General features: G+C 42.6%; 1 long non-coding RNA gene across 1 annotated transcript; it reads left to right on the forward strand.

The window, feature by feature from the left end:
- Nucleotides 1-8,607: 8,607 nt before the first annotated feature.
- LOC112318420 (uncharacterized) lies at nucleotides 8,608-10,702 on the forward strand. Its single transcript, XR_002976211.3, has 5 exons — nucleotides 8,608-9,021; nucleotides 9,613-9,794; nucleotides 9,922-10,159; nucleotides 10,252-10,425; nucleotides 10,624-10,702. It is a non-coding gene; the product is annotated as an uncharacterized lncRNA (long non-coding RNA).
- The last annotated feature ends 10,059 nt before the right edge of the window (nucleotides 10,703-20,761 follow it).

Consider the following 20,761-nt stretch of genomic DNA (forward strand, 5'->3'; position numbering starts at 1 on the left):
TTATTGACTTCATCCTCTCCCCCTCTCCCACCCCCAAATCTCCACCCCTGAGTCTTCTTTTCTCTGAACCACTCGGCACGCATCACTTCCTAGTCCTGCGTAGGGTTCTCATCCCGATCCTCCCCTTCGCTGTGCGCCCGTGCTGCGCCCCCGGGGTTCTGGGTCACATACCTTCTTCTTTCTTGGTTGGTTTCCTCGTTGTTAAAGAATATTTTCCAGTACATGCCTAAGAAAGGGTGTACGGGTGGTTGTTTTTCCGAGTCCTAGCATATCTAGAAATGTTTTTTGCCCTCATACTTGATAAGTACAGATCTTTTGGCCTACAGTTTTTTTTCCCTCAGATTTTGAAGGCATTGGTTCATTGTCTTATAATTTCCATTGTTACAACTGAAAGGTCTGATGACATGCCATTGATTTCCTATACATAGAAATGTATATATGTCCATATATACATAGAAATATACATATGTCTATATATGTACGTATGTTAATCTATATGTAGTTGTGTTCAGGGTGTTTAAATTGTCTCTAAGAATTATATATATAATTTTTTGGCATTATTAAATATCAAAATGTCTTGCAATAAATTTGTTACTAATATGATATTCAAAGTGCTCTGTGAAGTTTTTTTAGCCTTATTTTTATTGTTCTCTGTGAAGTTTTTAAATCTGGAAGTTCATGTCCTCTAGTCATAAGCATTATTATTATTACTGTTATTACAACTATTTCTATTTTGCCTTCCTTTACTCCATATTCTCTACTCTTTTCTTTTCCTAGAAATTTTATTATTAAAATCCCTGGAGGCATTTGCTCTGAGTTTAATACTTTTTTCTTGTATGAGGTCATCAAGACACCATGATAGGTGTCAATGAGTTATCTGAAGTTGAGGAAGCAGGAGAAAAATAGGCAGAGAACATTATAATATATGGTTATAATTTTATATGGTTTTAGTCAACATATTTACTACATCTCAATTTAATCTGTAAACTTTGGATCAACTCTGGAAATGGAAAATAGGAGGTTTTGGTGATTTGACTTCTCAAAATGCTTAGCTTGCTGAGAAAGTTTCAGGGAGCTTTTACTCAGAGCACATCTAAGTTGTTAAGTCGGTCTCAGCCCAAGTCTTGGAAACTGCCGAGCAATTTCTTTATGGTGGCTAGGAGATGTGGTTGCTTGTCTTTTTAAGAATAGTTGAGACACCAGTCTTGAAAATAATATGTTCCTATTATTCTAACAAAAAGTAGAAATAAAGTGTTCCTGCCCCCCAAAGTGGGGAAAGGTTGTTTGATTTCAGTGAAATTCTGCTTGATAACTCTAATCTGTTTTGTTTGTGTTTTTGGTTTTTTGGCCTAAATCTCTTTATAACTAATGAGATATAGTGGGTATATTAAAAATTATATTTAAAAAAACTCAAAATAATTAAAAAAGTCATTTACATTTCTTTTTTATACCATGATTATGTAAATATTTTGCTGGTAGCACCATATACTGAGCAGAGAGGTAAATATATTATTGTCATTTTTTTCTTGTTTTTAAAGAGAACCTTTCACAAGTCCCAACCAAATGAATTCACTTTTAATTTTATTCCAGAGTCTTTCATTTTTGAATAATACTTAACTGCTGATGTTTTTTGTATCTTAAGTCTTCCTTTTTCTTAAAATTCTTTTGCCATAGACAGACTTTTTCCATCCCCCCAAATTTGCACATTGAAACCTAATCCCCAGTGTGATGGCATTCGGAGGAGGGGCGTTGGAGAGATGGTTAGGTCTGAGGGTGGGGCTGTCAGGAACGGGATTAGTGTGGGATTAGTGCTCCTCTGAAAGGGACCCCAGAGAGTTCTGTCACCCCTTCTGCCATGTGAGGAACGGCAAAGACAGCCGGCTATGAAGCAGGAGTCAGGCTTATGTGAGGTCACTAAGGCTTACCAGACAACCCATCTGCTGGCACTTTGCTCTTGGACCTTCCAACGCCCAGGCTGTGGGACAAACACGTCTGCTGTTTATAAGCCTCCCAGTCCATCGAATTGTGTTAAAGCAACCCAAACTGACTCAGGCACATTGTACACTTTGTTGGTTTGTTTGAATAGCGATGGATGCCTGACATCTGAATTCTTATATATCCAAAAGAGTCTTTATTTTGACTGCCAATTTGATTCATACCTGTCTGCACACACAATTCTAAATGCAAAACTTCAGAATTGACAACCCATTGTCCATTGCTGTATACGAAACATCTGGTGTTAACCTGATTTACTGTATTCTGTAGCTAGTTGTTTTTTTTTCATGGAAGGTGTTTTTCTCTTTATCCTGGAGTTCTAAAATTTTTTTACAAGTGTGTGTCTAGATAAGTTATTTTAAAAAAATTATTATTCTCAGCATTTAGTAGGATCTGTCAGTACATTTTAGCTCAGTACGTTTTCTACTATTGTTTCTCAATTATTTCCTTCCTTTTATTCATCCTGTTTGTTTCTATTGGAACTCCAATTAGGTGGCTTTTGGACTTTCTGAATATATCTTCCGTATCTCTTACATCCTATTTTTAAACATGCAATGTAGAATACTAGTTAAGAGTAAGGTCTCCTGGGTCTGATTTCCTGGATTTGATTTTCGGCTCTGCTACCTCATTAGCTGTGTGACTTTGGGTATGTTACGTAACCTCTCTGTGTCCATAATAGTAGTTCTCAGCAGAGAGTTGTTATAAAAATTAAATAAGCAATTATAACTAAAGCACTCAGGGAAGTATGGCGCATATTATGTGCTATTTTTCACACCTCATTGACTGTTTATATTTTCTAAAGAGTTCATTGAATTCCCTCCCATATCACCACCTTTCTAGTAGTCCAATTCATTGTTCAGACCACTCATTAATTGTTTTCATTCGGGCACTTGTATTTTTAATGACCACAAAGACTTTCCCATTTTCTGATTGCTTCATTTTCATAGCAGCTTGTTTTCATTTTGGCTGCAAAATCGTCTCAATTCTAATATGATTTTTTAAAGTATAAGTTCTTGTTTGTTCACCAAGTTATCTCCTTTTCTCGAGGGTTAGTATTTCTTTTGTTCGGCTTGGTCTTTCTCTCTCAGGGTGCTGTTTTCCTCAGCTGCCTCGTGACCCTCGATCTCCTTCTTAGGAGTATGAGTATCAGTAAGAGCGCATACCGAGCCTGACATTGCTTTGGGGCTGCGTCCAGGCTGGCTCTGTGTCAGAGCCCAAACAGGAAAACAGAAACCGCACACCACTACAGGTCAAATTTAATAGAGAGATTCTTTACAAGGTTATTGGAAATTCTAGAGGAACAAAAGAAAGTAAGGTCAAGTTACTCAGAGATTAATAACTACAGGAAACTGTTACCATCTCTGTGCTGAAGAGGGAGAACCTGACCCCAACGCCAGGTCGGATGTGCTGCTAAGGCTCCTGCTGTTGGAGCCCAGTTGCCTGAGCAGGCACTCAGTAATTTGATCTAAATGGTTGGGACCCCGGTCCACAAATATAAATGCCTTCAGGGGCTTGGCAAGCCCCACAACATATGAAGCAGGTGGGCCAGTGGGCATGAAGTAACGGGGGCGGTAGGAACTATGACTAGCAGGAGAACACATGCCTGGCCCCAAGGCACTTGGATTTGATTTCTACAGAAGGTTATTCTGTCTAACAAAACGGATTTTCAGTTAGATTCTATGTCTGTTTGTTTTCACTTCCCTAAGATATTTTAAATATTTACTTTTTTTAACCTGATTTTAAGATTTACCAAAGGCCTAATGTACAGACAGTATGTTATTATTCATTGAGTTGAGTAATATTGATTTATATCCTGCTTTATCATTTTGTTACAATCACATACCACAGTATGATTTTGGTTATACTGGTTAAGCATTTAGTTGTTTTATGTTTAGTTCATTTGAGGGTATAGGAAAAGAATTCTGTTACTTTTAATATTTTATAGTCTGTGTTTTGGAGTCCTGTCTGACAAACACGAGCTAAAGCATCATTATGATTTGGATGCTTTCCAGACATGAGTATCACTTTTCAGGCCATAAAAGGCATGATAGGATCCTTGGCAGATGGACTAGAACTGCCTGACCCTCGGAAGGACTGACTTTATGCTGACGGAAGCAGGGGATTAAAAAAAAAGAGGGGGAAGGCAAACTGTCATAAATCACTTGAATTGTTTTCAAACACTATTAAACTTATGGGGGAAAACTCATAGCAAGATCAAGCAATTATCTTTAATACTAGGAGAAAAAAACCAAGAGTTTTTTGTGCCGAGTACATGCCAGGCACTGTATATGTGTCGTTTGTTTTTCTCAAATCAACCACATAAGGCACGCATCGTAGCTTATGTTATGGATGGAAACCCGAGGCTTGGAGAGCTCGTCACTTGACCAAACAGCTAGTGAGTGGCTGTTCTGTTACTTAAACAGAAATCCTCTTAACTCCAACACTCAGGTTCTTTCCTCTACACCACACTATCTGTTTACAAAGTCCAAAATTGGCGAAAAGTTTCAGAACACCTGAAGGCAGTTCTCAAGAAAGGAGCGTTTTTGAGCGCCGTCAATATTTCCCTAACAATGTGTTGGAAAAGGGTTAAAAGTTTTAGACATTTTACTGGTTAACTTTGCAAGCAAAACAATACATGAGGAGAGTTATTTTAACTTAACACCCACTGAGATAGCCGTTGAGCCAAGTCAGGCTTTGAAGACGGCCTGGCAATCTTGGCCTCTCGTGGCACAAATAGAGCAGTGGTGGCTTCTGTGCACGGACTTGGCATTAACCCCCCTCGCTCACACACTCACCCCGACCTGTGGTCCCCAGCGACTTACTGCGTCTCTGCACGTTGACGGCCAGCCACATCTACAATCACTGCGGGGAACAGAAGGGAACTGAGAGGCCAGACACGGCTCTCCACTTCCAGAATCTCACCACCGCGTAATGAGGTAGGTCTTCGATAGGCAGCCGAACGATTACATTCTGGGATGGCCGACTTAAAGCCTGAAGTGTAATTGTTCAAGAGGCAATTGGCCCTGTGCCCTGCAGTCACTAGAGGCCTCTGGAAGCCCAGCTTTCCTGACCACTGTCCGGCTGAACTCCCTGTTAAGAGCAACAGGTTGCTATGCTTATGCGCACACAATGAATGGGGTGCTGACTAACACCAGTAATTACCACTTAGGGTTAATTTGGAGCTTTATTCTTTCTGTGTGCTTTACCATCCCTTAGTTGCTTAGTTAGCCAGCACGGGCTGCTGAGGAGATGCGTTAGCAGGTAAGTTAGCATTGCCTCTGCCTCTACTGGTAAGGGGCTAGAAATCCTGCCCTGTCCCCTCATCTTTTCCTGGGCCACGCCTTGTTTTGAAATCATATAAACCTGGAAGGCCTTTCACACTTGTTAGTTTTAACGAAAAAGGTCCTAAATGGCTTCTGGACACCTTCTGGTGCTGTGCTCTACTCCAGTGGTCCTCACCTGGTGGGCTTGTTAAAGTGCAGATGGCAGGCCCCACCCTGAGAGCTCCTGCTTTCCTAGGTGTAGGGTGGAGCCCCTACATTTGCATTTCTAACAAGTTCCCAGGTGATGCTGATGCTACCAGCTAGGGAGGAGGCGTGGGGGGGACACTTTGAGCAACTTCTGCTCTCAGCAACACTTCAAAGCTTCCCCAGAAGACAAAGGAGTGGGCAGTCTTCAACCAGTGACCTAGCCTGGCAGATGCCCAGCGTGGAGACTCAGGCGTTTGTGAAAAGAGACACTGATGAAAAAAGCCAAACTCTGTTTTTCCCCTTTGAAATGCATAGAAACAGGGAAAGCCACAATGACTCTCTGATTTAGTGGTTCGTAAACTGTGGTTCCCCAAACAGAGGTATCAGCATCACCTGGGAACCTGTTAGGATTGCAAATTCTGAGTCCTCACCCCAGACCAGCTGCATCAGAAATTCTGGAGGAGGAGCGCAGCAGTTGGTGTCTTACTAGCCCCTCCCCCAGGCACTGAAGTGGGTGAACTACTGCTTTGAATCTATTCTCTACAAGCAGAGTGGCCTTTATTATTATTATTAGTTAATGAAAGATACTCAGACATTTGTAATGGAAATCCTGTTTTTCATTTGTAGTTTATTATATTCAACTACGTTAGGCTGCAAGTAATAGTCTAACTTTCAATGGCTTAACTACATAGGTTTGTTTCCTGTGCATCTAGAAGTCCAGAGCTAGTCTAACAACTCTAAGATGTCATTCATATTCAGACCCTTTTATTTTAGCTCAGTCACCTTTGGCCCGCAGCTTTCAGCGTCCTGGGTGAAAGACGGCCACTGATTTCTCAGGCATGGCATTTGAGCAAGATGAAGGCAGGAAGAAGGGCATAGCTACGGAAAAAGGATAAAGCTTCCTTGTTAGGTTTTTAAAAAGTTATTATTGCAAAAGGAGTAAGGTAAATTGTTGTAGATTCGAAACAAATAGTATAGTCATCCCTTTCATCCTGCAAAAGGGTAGTGTGAAAGGCTAGAAGTTAGAGGAAACTGAGGCCGCCTTGGGGCTGGGGGGCTGGTGCACCATGTCTGTCCTGTTACAAGTGTACTCCATATACAGTTACTATTCCAGCGAGCTTCATACTCCCTTATTTACACCAAAATGTTTCTGTTTTTATGAAATACGGAGATTAAAGAGCCTCTCTGGGTTTTGACTGAAAAAACTTCCAGCAAACCTCATCTGACAAATACAGTAAAGAGTCTGCTACAGTTTGGCTTATTATTGCTCAGTTACTAGCCTCTTCCTAGTCCCCCAGGACATATGTGCACACACACACACACACGCCCCTCCACAGGAAGACCGTGTTTCCCAGACCGTAGCCACTGAGCTCAGTCAAATGGCCTTGCTCCGACTTCATGCTGGCGAAGTCTGCTTTCACAGGCATTGACTTGGGGCTTGCACATTTGACTTGCTTTGCCCAGTGGGATTCGAGTAGATGGCAGATGACTCGACGGCTGAAATGAGATGAGTGCTTGGTCTTGTTCTATAGTGTCCTGCCATTCAGAGCGAACTTGTTTTTAATTGAGATGTTATTTGATAATTGTAGATTCACCTGCAGCTGCAAGAAATAACATGGGGAGATTCCTTGTATACTTTGCCCATTTCCCTTCAATGGTAAGTAACATTTTGCAAAACGATCATATAATGTCATAACAAGGATTTTAACATTGATATAATACAGCAGTGTTTTTCGATTATAGCTCACATTCAATATTACTTTGTATGAGTTTCAGGTGTACAGCGTAGTGGTTGGGCAATCATACACTTTACAAAGTGTTCCCCTGATATCTGCACCATATGTATTTATTACAATATTACTGACTATAGTTTCTGTGCTGTACTAATGCACCGATTTTATTCAGATTTCCAGTTTTGTGTGTGTCTGAACGTGTGTGTATATTAAGCTCTATGCAGTTTTATCAACTGTATACATTCACGCACCCACCACCACAGCCAGTTTCCACCACTATGAAGATCCTTTGGTTTATCCTTTTGTAACTATACCCACCTTCTTCCAGCACAGCCCCTAGCAACTGCTAATCTGTTCTCCATTTCTAAACCTCTGTCGTTTCAAAAATGGAATCATATAGTATCTAACCTTTTGGGACTGGCTTTTTCACCCAGCAGAACTCCCTGGAGATACATTCAAATCGTGTGTATTAATAGTGTGTTTCTTTGTGTTGCTGAGTAGTTTCTACAGTAAGTATGTACCAGAGTTTCCTCGTTCCTGTTGAAGGACTTCTAGATGAACTTCCGTTTTTGGCTACTACAAATAAAGTGGCTATGAACATTCAATGCAGGTGTTGTGTGAGCCTAAGTTTTCATTTCTCTGTGGGTAAATACCCAGGAATGAAATTGCTGGGTGGTATGTAGTCGCAGGTTTAGTTTTATAAGAAACTCCCAAACTATTTTTCAGAGTGGCTATACCATTTACAGTACCAGAGCAAAGAATGAACGATCCATTTTCTCAACATCTTCGCAAGCATTTGATTTTGTCACTATTTTTTGCTTTAGCCATTCTGACAGGTGTGTCGTGATGTCCTGTTAGGGTTTTAATTTGCATCTTCCCGATGGCTAATGACATTGAGCACCTTTTCACATGCTTATTTGCTGTGTCTCCTCCTGGGTGAAATGACTGCTCCTCTCTGGCCCATTTTCAAATCGCATTATTGTGTTGTTGCTGCTGTTTTACTGTTTAATTTGGAGAGTTCTTTATATATTCTTTATACTAACTCTTTTTAGATATGTGGTTTGGAGACATTTTCTCCTTCACATAGGCTTTTATAGAGCAAAAGCTTTTGATGAGGCCCAGTTTTTTTCAATTGTGGAAAAGTTATCCATAGTGGTGACCTTTAAAAAAATACATTGTGGTAAAATAGACATAACATAGCGACCTTTTAAAATGCTTTTCTAGAGTGACCTTTTAAAACACAAATCTGATTATGTTGCTTCCCTGTCTGAAACCTTTTAATAGTTACCTGTCGCCCTGGGCACAATCCCTAATATGGTCAAAGCCCTCCATCATCTCACTGGAAGGCCCGTCTTCTCTGCACCTCAGCCAAACAGGAACCACTTTTAGTTTTTCGGACACATCTGGCTTTCTCTCTCTTCTCTCCTCCAGAGCCCGTCATCTTCTGTACTCCCCTCCCCGCTACAATTCTTTCAAGTCTTAGCTGCTTTACTACGGTTCCCCCTCTGTATACTCCATAGCACTAATATTTATTCTCTTGAAGCACTTACCACCCGGAATATTTTTTCTGACTTTCTTGTTCTTTAAGCTCCTTGAAGGCAAGAACTACTTATTCACTGCTCTCTTTGCATTTCTTGTTAAAATGCCCACCACACAGGCTGCTAGACCCTCCACTAACTGCCCTGACCTGCAGCCCTCCTCACAGGACCACCCCAGGAGAAAAGAAAAAATTTAACCAAAATTTTAGGCTGGAAATTAACACCACCTTCATCGTCTCTGATCTTCTTTCAAAATGTTCCGCAATTACAAAGAGACATTTATTGGTGAGTACTTGTGTGGCATAGTATTTTGGCAGAGTTTTATAAGTAGCTTGTTGATTACTTCTCAGAATGCTTAAGGAGAAATGTTCACCCTTTCTCTGAGGTAAGGGAACTGAGCCCAGAGAGATCAGAAAACCGAATCTAAAAGTCATATGGCAAATCATTAGCCCTCACCCCAAAGTCTGTCTCCTTGGCTTTGACCCTGAAGGGTAAGTGCTCATTGCACTGGGGCAGTCCACCAAACTCAGGGGACACCCAGGGGGGTTGGTTACCTGATTGCATTTTCTTTTTTGGCCCACTGACAAAAATCAAATGATGACTATTTTAAATGTCTGTTGAATGTACGAATTGAACAAATATGTGCCTGCTTTTCAAATGTGGAACTAATATTCTTGTTTAAAGAGCCAGACTGCTTGTAAGGCCTGCTTGTCATCAGCTGACTGAATCGTTTCTGGTTTGTGGAATGGCGTCCACAGACCCGAACAGTCATTCCTGCAGCTTCTATGATATTTGGAGTAGAGAAAAACGGTCACAAGTGGCACTGGTTCGTTCTCTTTATTTTGCAAAGTTTAATTGGGATCTCTTCTCTAACAGTTGAACGAAATTAAAAACATCCACAGTGACCCACCCACATTGTCAGATCAACCGGAGCCTTCAATAGTGGGCCCTCACAAAAGAGAGAAGGGCTTCCTTAAAGGGAATAGTAGATGCTAAAGAAAATTCTGGAAGAAGACTGAGCAGCCCATCCCCCATCAGCCTGCTCTTTTGGGTCTAAGGTAGGATATTCTGAGTCTGTATAGTTGGCTTTGGGCAGCTGTGGTTGGGACAAAGGTCATATCAGGGCCCTTCTTGGACCACAGCTTGATTGCTGCTGGGTCTCCACTCTGGCATTCTTGTCGGAAGGGAGAAGACAAAGGGAACAGGCCAGGCTCACAACACCGCCTGGACTAGAGAGCTAAATCCAACAGGGGCCCAGCCTGCCCAGCGCTCAGGCCTCACCTCACATCCATCGGAACAGGATCTGCTCCCTCCTGGTTGACCTGCCCCCGGGGCTATCCCATCAGGAGCAGAAGGGTATTTCCCGCAGACTTACTTTCTCCTAAACTCACTCAGAAACAGATGTTTTATCTTGCTTCTGAAGGTAACATTTAGCTAATACTGGGATTTAAAACATTTCTGTAGTCGGGTTTCACTGACCAATATGAAACCGTCGTTCATTTATTTATTCAACAGGTACTTACTGAGAACTTCCTCTGTGCCCTGCACTGTGGCACGGAGGATAGAGGGGCGAACAGCGCGCGCAGCCGTCTGCCCTGTGGAAGCTCACAGTCCAGCAGGGGAAGGGCCTCCTGCAAAAGTCGCACAAATGCACACACGCCTCTCCTACGGCCAGCCGACATTTGCAGGGTAGATGTGCTGTAACGCCATTTATATTTGAAACGCGTTCTTTAAAAGACACACACACAGTGCACGCTGTATGCAAAGTCCTTGTTGCAATGCCCAGTGGTGCGCGTGTTTCCCGCAAGCTCGGTGGGAGCCAGCCCCGCCCCCGGAGCCCCCCCGGCACCGCCTCGTCTTCACCCTCCACCTGCATGTCTTTCTCAGGACAGCCGCCCTGTGTTGCCTACATCCACGTGGAGCTCAGTTCTGCCAACAACTACATGAATGCGCTTGAAAGCGGGTTCATCCCCAGAGCCTCCAGAAAGGAATGCAGCCCTGTCAACTCTTTGGACTTTGGAGGTCCCAGATCAGAAGGCCAGCCACGCTTGCTTACCGGATTGCTGTGGAACTGTGAGATTACAATCAGCGTTTTTTTTAAGATGCTGAGTTTTGATCGAATATTTGTTACTGCGGCAACAGAAAACTAATACAGGAGTAAGGGCATAAACACTAATCAATAAATTACTCCAAAATTTTAGCGAGAGATGTTGATGGCATGGTCCAGGCAACTGTATGGAAGTGATTGATGAGAAGTGCTCAGATTTTGTATACATTTCGAGAGCGGAGCCTACGCAATTTGCTGATGTGGTGTGTGATTGGGCAGAGTCAAGGCCTTCCCAAGGTTTTTGGTCTAAGCAATTAAAAGAATGGAATTTGAACAAGGAGTGGGGATTGCCTGAGGGAGTTGGGCGGAGGGGGGCAAAGGGGGAAATTGGGACAACCGTAATAGCATAATCGATAAATTTAATTTTTAAAAAAAGAATGGAGTTTCCATTGAAATAGAGAACTATGGGAGGAGCAATTTGCAAAGATGAGTTTAGAGAGATAAGTAGGAACCAAAGTATACAGAGCTTTCTAAATTATGGTAAGAATTTTGAACATTATCTCAAAAATAAAGAATAATTATCAAAGACTTTTAAGTAGGCAAAGGTTAGAACCAGATTTGTATTTTTAAAAAGCACACAGGAGCCCTCCCAGTGGCGAGACTGATGCAGTAAGGTGCCTAGAACCAACCTAAGGAGGCGAGTGACAAATTTAGGGAGGCCAGCAAAGGCAGGGTCCCCCTAAGTGAGACCAGGGGGAGTCTCCTGGTTTGTTACAACAGAATTTCTCAAACGTAAGTATTAAGAGGAGAGACTATTTCAAAAGAAAAAATCCTCATAGACAACTAAGATTTATGAAACTTATGTTAATGACAATATTACTTAAATATGTAATAAAACTAGACATAAACAATGTATAATTATAGTTCTTATACTACTACTACAAAACCAAATCAATTTACAAATTAAACACTAGGAAAATATAACTCAAATTTAGGATGTTGATATATACTATTATAGAAGATGTTCTTTTGCAAAAACTAAATTGCCAAAGCTTGATTTAGTAGTTAACAGATGCAGTCTCTTTTTATTTACTTTTTTACCACCAACAATATAGATGCAAATGCCTGTTCTCAAATGTGTTGTAAAAAGTGATATCACTAACATCAAAGCTTCAGTTCCTAGTTCAACATAATCAGATAGCATATTAGTCAAATTTTGCCAACAGACAATCTTCAAATGGAATTTTTAATGAGGCAGAATTTGATAGTTCTACACCGTTTACTTACTGGCATCAAGATGATATAGCAACATTTAGAAATCTTCATTAACATGACATTTAATAGTTTTAATGAATGTTCTTCATTATACAGTTACCTCTTCACTCACTACCAATGAACAATAAATATATTGCAAACGGATACAAATAACCGTGGAATTCGTGTGATACATCACTGTAACACCGTTCCTTTTGAAGCATGGCTATATGCAGAGAAGACAAGGAGAAAAAAAGTAAAACTATAAGCATTAGAAGGGAGAAAACAAAATTATTTGCAAACGATATTACTTTGTGTACAGACACTCCAAAAGAAGCTTCTAAGAAAACTAGTAGAAATAAGAAGAGTTTAGCAAAATTGCTGGAAATAAAAATCAAATATGCTGGCAGAGCCCTGCACCAGCCAGGAGGGGGCACCTTTCTCTTTTTCACACAAAGGCCTCAACAGGCTCCAGGAGACCTTGGGTGGACAATTTGATACAGGGTGACAGATGTAGAAAATGCCCCTACCACACCAGAGGGTTGGCCTCAGGAGGCCATCGCTGCACCACCCTGAACACAGCAACCTGCAGGGTGACAGAGCAGGGACAGGCTCAGCCCATGCCACAGGCCACTGCTGCCAGAGAGAGACAGCATCCTCCAGGTGCCCGATGGAGTGTGTTGGCAACAATTGAATTACTTTGGGCTCTCCCTTCAAAGGAGGTGAGGAAAGCAAGTCCCTGACATACTCCTCTTTAATAAGGAGCAGTGCCTGAATCACTCCCTCCCCCCACCCCCAAGACCCAGAAGGTGAGGAATTCCCCAACCACTGGAAGGGGGTTTGGAGGCTGGGCTGCCGAGAAGACTGCCACACACTTACTTGTTGTTGCTGTTTCTGGTATTTGTTTCTTTTTTGACCTTTCTGGCATTCTAAAGAACAGACAAATGAGATGCCTAAATGCAACAAAAGACTATGGGAAGTCAGTTGAAACAGCCCATGTACGAGTGAGGATCTTAACTGAAAAAAATTTTTTTTCTAATAATTTGACTGTCTTTCAGGCTACTGAGATTCATTCCATTAAATGGATCATTGTGTAACACGAGGAGATGCAGTAATGTAGGTGTTAGTTTAAAATGAAAGAACTAGATGCGATTAAGTTTAACTCCATGTCTCATTTATTTGAGTTTGACCCTGTACTGTTATTGCTGTACATACACACATAAGGATGGAGCGTGCTATGTTATACAGAGAGACATAGGTGTAGCAGTATATATGTGTATGTGTGTGTAACGGTGTCCATATAACATGTAACATAATATATAACATATATATGTATCTGTCTCTGTGCTTGTGATTATTCTTGTAACTTCGCTTCTATTTTCTCACTTCATCTTGTATTTTACCTCCTTCCTCCCTCCTTTTACCCAGCACTATTGACTCAACCTGATACCAAAGCATCGTGTTTCTCAACCATCAGCCGCACGTTTTTGATCCCGGTTCAATGAAGTCAATTGAATCGATATTTGTCTACTATGTGCAACATATGCAGATGTCATTCGAAATTCAGCAACATGTCTTTTCCCTCTTTGTCTCCCTCCTCACAGCTCATAACAGATCCAGCCGCCCCGGACAGATCCCCTATAAAAACAAAAGAGACGAATGGAGGGAATATAGAAAAGAGACACAGAAAACAAATGAATCCATTATCCACAAAATATCAGTATATCGGTAAAATACTTCTCTTTGTCCCAACTTTTCTGTTTTTATTCTTTAGTATCTGAAAACACCGGATTTTAGCACAATCATTGAAAAGCAAACTAAATACACTTAGACATTCACTATATAGAAGATAAAAACCTGTGATGGGTACATTAAAGTAAGCTATTTTATGATATTTCATACAAGAGAAAAATGTTCAAGATGTCTGTCTTATTTTCAATTCTCTTTTCCAGCGTTCAGTAAATATGTTCTTACAAACTAGTAAATGATATTATGAAATGTGCATTTAAGATTAAGAAAAAATGTTCTGAGGCACTTGTACAAGCATTTAATTAGGTATAATTGTTAAATAGGCTACATCCAGCGGGAGTCCCTTGATTGGTGACACTTGTGAAACCCAGGTCAGGCCGAGTGCCTGTGCTCCGGGAAGGCAAGCCCCACCCCCTTCGGCAAACTGGGGAGGGCCGAGTGACCAAAGCAGTGTGTTAGAAATCTGTTTAAGAACCTAAGAAGGACAGAGACGGTTGTATTGCTTTTAATCTAAACATCTATCTTGTCCTTAACACTCCCAAAGACATGGATTATCTATTACTACTACAATTACTGTGAACTGAAGGTCCCTCTACAGAAGGAGATTGTAGTTGGTGATGTTAAAAAGACAGCAGAAATGAACAGATTCTGAAAGGAAAAGGGTTTGCTTTTTAGAAGCAAATCTGTGACATACCCGGCCAGCTTGGAATTAAGGGCTGGGACTTGAAGTTAGAGAGACGCAAGCAGAGAGCTGTACAGAGCTCTTGTTTACACGTTCCTGGTCCATCTGTTTCCTCTCTCCCTACAACTCCTGTTCGCAATCTGCACCCTTCCTTTCAAGCCCTCTGCTCAATTCCATCCCCTTTCCTCAGCAAGTGACCTTGCCTTCTACCTTCCAGTGAAAACAGGAGGTCGAACTCTCGCAGAGTCCCAGCGTTTTGTACTGATGCAGGTAGGTGTGTCATTATTTGCTGAGTGTCTGCACATGTCCCCTGCTCAATAGAAAGCTCCGAGAGATTAGGGTTGGCACCTGTTCCCCAGTGTCCCCGGCACCCAGCCCAGGGTCTACCAGGGACTCCAGAGAATCTGTCCCATAAATAAATAAATGTACTTCCTCCTCCTCATTTATACATTTTTGTGATTGTGCTAAAATCAGGTGTTTTCAGATATTAAAGAATAAAAAGAGAAGTTTTGATTTTAATGTAATATACTATCATGGTAAACCCCCAAATGGTACTGAATGACATTGAAGGGAATGTCCGAGCGAGCGGCCTTCCCCAGCAAATCCCACATGCCCCGCCCCTCCCTCACCTCGCCTCTCCAGCCCCAGAAGCAGCCTTTCCCAGAGTCCCAGGTTTCATCCTCTTGCGGTCTCTTCTAGGAACCACTTTCCCTCCACGTGGCCAAGTCAGGGAGGGGGGCTCGCTGGGGGGGGGGTTACTTAGCGTGGCCAAGAGTTGCAACAGCTGAGGGTGAGGGCAGTAGCTTGGCCGAGGACGGTGGCCAGGTGCCAGAGAAGCTACATGAGTCATCAGACCTTAAGGGGGAGTGCAGGCTAAAGAAATTACGAGGCAAGTACAGGTGGAGGGAAAGCAGCAGGAGATCAACAATGGCTGTGCAGGCAGGGCCAAGTGAGAGGGTCCGGGGCCACAGGGATATAAAGCACTAACTTTACAGTCACTTAACAGGAGAACATTTGCTGAAGAAATGTATGCACTTCTTAAAATCTCTGTTAACAATTTTTTAAAATATTAACATCAATAATAAAAGATTTTTTAAAAACCCTGTACCTTTCTAACCTCAAATAAATCTGTAATGTTTTACTTATTTTTTAAAAATTCCAAAGCATACAAGATATTGGCATTTGTCTAAGTCGAGGGCCAGATACATGGGTGTTGATTATATATATATGTCTCTGTATTTATTGTATGAATGAAATATTTCATAATGAAACAAATAGCAATGAAATATTCCAGGAAATACAAACCCACGTCAATAAAAAGTCATGTCAGAAAATTAAATATCAGAAGTGGTTAAGGGAAAACATAAAGAGTCAGAGGTATTGCCAGGGAGCCCCTTGGCCCCAGTAGGAAGTGTTTTAGGCCCAGCCTAATAAGATGTACCCTGAGAGCAAGAAGCTGGCCAACGTTATTTGCCTTGGCTGCACATAGAAGCCATTAGTCTGGTTTAGTGAATAGATACTATTCTTGTGATATAGCATAAACAGAAACTGTATTTAAAATTTGGATGCAAACTACATCGGAAACAAGAGTAGTGACCTTCCAGTGATCTCCAGCCAGAAGTGGCTTTGAAATAAGACGGCAACAAAACTCCTGTCTCCTGCGACTGCAGCCTCCGTCACCCCCTCCTACCCACAGAGGGGAGGAGCGATTTGAGCAGGCTGCTTTATCGAGTCACTGACCGTAGCCCTTATATTAAAGGATGTATGGGTCAGTAATGAACCCGTTTTCTCAAAGTACCTAAAAGAATACCAATGCCGTTGCCTTGAGAAATTGTCCTTATGTGGAGATATGGACACAATTAGCACAAGAAAGGGGCGTAGCTGTAACTTACAGTGGTGGTGTTATTTCAAAAGGGCACGGAGTGTTCCACCTAACCCGGATTTTTCTACCGTGCTGGGGGTTCCCAAGCCCACCTTGAACCATCCTTTTGGACTCATCCTTGTCCTGTTGCTCCAGTGGTAAATAACCAGGCTCAGGGAAATGGCTAACGATGCCCACGTCTCACGGGCTACCTGCTGGGGTGAAGAGGCAGTTGCTCTGTGAAGAAAGTGGTCCCCCCTCAGGGCTCATGGGCTTGAAGTAGAAGTTCTGTTATTCATGGGGTGATGGCTATGAAAGGTTTAATTTCTTAAGTCTCTTTTATCTGGTGCAAGAAAATTATGCAAGCGTATAGCTGTTTTCCCCTTCTATGCTGTAGTTCCATTTTATTTTCAGCAAGCTTTCAGCAAAGTCTGATTAACCCACGTAATTTGGCATGGTGACTTGCAGAGCGAAAAGGATGGGCCAAACACGGGAGTGTTCGTGCACCTCTTACAGCGGGCTGAACAGCGTCCTCCAATAATTCAATCTACCTCAAACCTCAGAACATGATCCCATGTGGAGTAAGTCTTTGTAGATGTAATCTCTACATGAGATTACTCTGGACTCAGGAGTGTCTTAAATTCAAAGACTAGTGTCCTTTATAAGAGACAGAAAAGGGAAGACACAGAGATGAAGAGGGAAGGCCAGGTAAAGACACAGGTAGAGATTAGAGAGACCGGTAAGCCAAGGAACAAGGAGGATCAACAGCAGCCTCCAGGGGCTAGGACCGCGGCGCTGAAGGGACTCCAGGCCCCCAGGAGGGACCCTGCTGGCTCCTGGACGTTGAACTCCCAGCCTCCTGAACTGTGAGAATACATATCTGTTGTTTTAAGCCACTCAGTTTGTATGAATTTGCTACAGCAGTCCTAGCAAACTACTTCACCTCCGCGAAGGCCCTTGTGAACGTGGCAGCGCTCCTCTGAGAGTTGCGGGAATCCGTGCGTTTGGGACTGTCGAGACCAGTGGCCCGGAGGAGTGGAGCAGAACAGAACATGAAACCTGGAGAACGTGAAACCAACTCCTGTCTGCTTTGCAACCATGCTTGAAGGAGGAAACCCACAGGCAGGAGAAAAGCCTGAGGCACGGGTCCACGAGACTGCAGGAGTGCCACCGGTAGCCTGCCCCTCCCCTCCTGTTCTGAAGACCATCAGAATTCCATGCTTGGCAGAGAGGGATGTCTCACCTGTGTCCTCATCCATCTCCGTCTGAGGATTATAAGCAATTTGAGATAAAGCGAGCTTAAATTTCAATTAACGTCAAATAAAATTTCTTGAGTATTGTCAGAGAATGAGCTATCAAGTAAAGCGGTTTTCTTTTTACCTTAAAAAACAGCTTTATCGAGATACGATTTACATACCGAAAAATTCACTTATAGTACTTATACAATTCACTGGTTTTTCGTACACTCACACACTTGTGCAACAATCAGGTCTTTCCAGTTTCACTGAGAAATCACCGACGTGCGTCACTGTGTGAGTTTAAGGGCTGCGGCATGGCAGTTTGATTTACACGTGCTGTGAAATGGTTCCCAAAAGAGGTTAAGTTGACATCCATCATCTCTTGGATACAATAAAAAGGAAAAGAAGGAGAGGAAGAAGTAAATACTCTCTTTGCGATGAGAACTCTTAGGATTTACTGTCAACAAGTTCCCTATGTTCTACACAGCAGTGCCAGCTGCAGTCCTCACACTGTAGGTTGCATCCTTGGTACTATGTATCCCTCTTGCTACTATGTATCCCCCTTAGTACTATGCATTGTATAGCCGCAAGGTTGCAGCTTTTGACCAACCAGCTTCTTCCAATACTCCCTCCCATCACCTTCTGTCTCTGGCCTGACTTCTTTTTCTATAAGTTTGGGGTTTCTTTTTAGATTCCACATATAAGTGACATAATAGAGCATTTGTCTTTTTCTGTCTGGCCTATTGTTCACTTAGAGTAATGCCTCCATCCATCCATCCACCCACCCATCCATCCATTCATCCATCGTGGACACTTAAGTTGTTTGCATGTTTTGGCTATTGCAAATAATGTTGCTATGAACATGAGGATGCAGATACCTTTTCAAGTTAGTTTCTCATTGCCTTTGGATATTTCTCTAGAAGTGGTATTGCTGGATTATATGGTAGTTCTTATTTTTAAGTTTTTGAGGATCTTCCATGCTGTTTTTCTATAGTGGTGCACCAATCTACAATCCCACCAACAATGCATGAGCGTTCCCTTTCTCCACGTCTTTGCCGGCATTTGCCTCTTGTCTTTTTGAGGATGGCCATTCTACCATGTGTGAAATTATATCTCATTGTGAGCTCCTAGGTGTAGAGAACTGTGAACATTCTTGGAGATACAGCATGAGGGCCTGTCCCTGATCATTCCAGAGATCCAGAAACTGAGGTCTCAGGTGGTACAAGGCTGAGGAGACCTCACGGCACCCAGTGTGAGGCCTGGGAAGCAGAACCAGCCCCTCTCATCTTCCCTCCCCTCTCCTACATCTCCCCCTACATCCCCACTGTGCCCTGGGGGAGGGGAGGGCAACTTCTGTCCTGGAAGCAGGGCTTGGGGCCCTCAGCTTTCCAAAGGAAAGGCTGAAGCCAGCTGATGACTTTCTGTCCAGCCCTCTCTCAACATTAAACAGATCCCAATTATTTTATCGGAGTTAAGTCACTAATTACAGTTCTTACTTGTGAGGTGGTAATATGCAGTATTACCACAGTCCCTGTGACTTTGAGATTCTAATATCAGATTTTGTATGTGTTTGTGTTTCCCAGAACAATAAAACATAATTTGCCAGAAAAGCAAAATTTAATAAGTAAATATTAGCATTCTAAACACTTCTAATACACTCATGTATAGAGGTAAAACATTTGCCTAACAGCAATGTTTGGCTCCAAGGCCGCCAGAATGGTAGGTGTATCCTTGGTAGCTGTCCTAAGTCTTACAGAAAACATGATTATTCTTTCTCTTGAGAGAGAATAGCCCAGGCATGGGTTCAGCAGTTGACACATTCACCCTTCGGGCTTGGTGGCTGCCAGTCCAGGAGCTGCCAGGCCCCATCTCCTTTCTCTCCCCTGCTCCCAACTCATTTCCTGCCACTAACATGCAGGGAAGACTCTCAGGGCTGAGCCAAGAGGAGGAGGAGGAGGATGCAGGAGCCAGGGTGGCCTCTGCCTGCTGCCCAGAGACCCAGGATCAGAGACGCCCCTTCGCCCCACCATTGCCCCAGCCAATCCCGGCCCTGGTGGACGCTTGGGAATTCTGGAGACCATACTGCGGGTGTGGACCAGGGTGTCCCTCTCTGAACTTTACCAAGTGGCTCCTAGGGCAGCTGTGGTGGAGTAGGTGCCGGAGCAGGGGAGGAGGAGCAGGGTGGTGACTGCAGCTGACCATAATGACTGGTGTGTGTGCATGTGTGAGGTGCCCCCTTCGGACACACTTGGAAATAACTGGGGGCACTCTGCAAGGAAGAACCAGACCCCAGACCTCATGTAACTCCAATGGGAGCTCATACGTGTGTGTGTGTGTGTGTGTGTAAAGAGCATTAATATAGTACTATGTGATGATGTATTATATGATATCATATATTTTGTCAGATCATACAGTACTGTATTACCCTCCATTAGATTTAGGCTTACATAGGAATAGAACTTTGTATCTTAGAATAAACAGGCAATAAATATTTATGACTGAAAAAATACACATTTTTAGGAATTAAAGTTCTGTATAATGCCTTCATATACACGGACCTGCAGAAAGAGACAGCAGATGAGTTTATCTTTTTGCCTAATTTCACATTTTAAAATTTACTTGTTCCAATTCACATAACACAGATCGGTGGTAAAACAATTGTGTTTTTGAAAAAGACAATCCAGAATGGGATTGTTTTAACAAAAGTCTATTTGTGTACTTCTCTTAGTTATGTACTCTCCTTTATATCCTTTTAGTTCATTTCCTTTTGTTATTAAAATGGGCAAAAGTTATGCAAATTAAGTTTTTCAACTATATAAAACGGCACTTTTTGTAAGTGAAAATAGGAATGAACGCTTTTTTGCAACTACTCAGGGTTCTGTTTTCTAATAATCTTTTGCTTGTAGGACTGAAACATCACGAGGAAATGGAACGACGGACCGACTGCCCAGAGTGCAGGTGCGGGCCTCTCCTCTCTCCAGCCGCTAGGGGGCGGCGGCCAGCGGCCCCCTCTGCACCGGGGCCTGAATGCTAACCGCCGTCAGACGTACCCTTCCTCGCCTTGAACTGCCCTTCCCTCGTAGTGGCCACTGGATGTCCATCTGCAGGGTCAATTTCAGCCCAGGTCAGAGGCTGAAGTTCAGGGACCCTGTTTCCCGTCACTGGTGTACCCAGAGCCAACAGTGTGTTCCTGC

Source organism: Desmodus rotundus, chromosome 3, assembly GCF_022682495.2.
Source record: "Desmodus rotundus isolate HL8 chromosome 3, HLdesRot8A.1, whole genome shotgun sequence".
Lineage (NCBI taxonomy): Eukaryota > Metazoa > Chordata > Mammalia > Chiroptera > Phyllostomidae > Desmodus > Desmodus rotundus.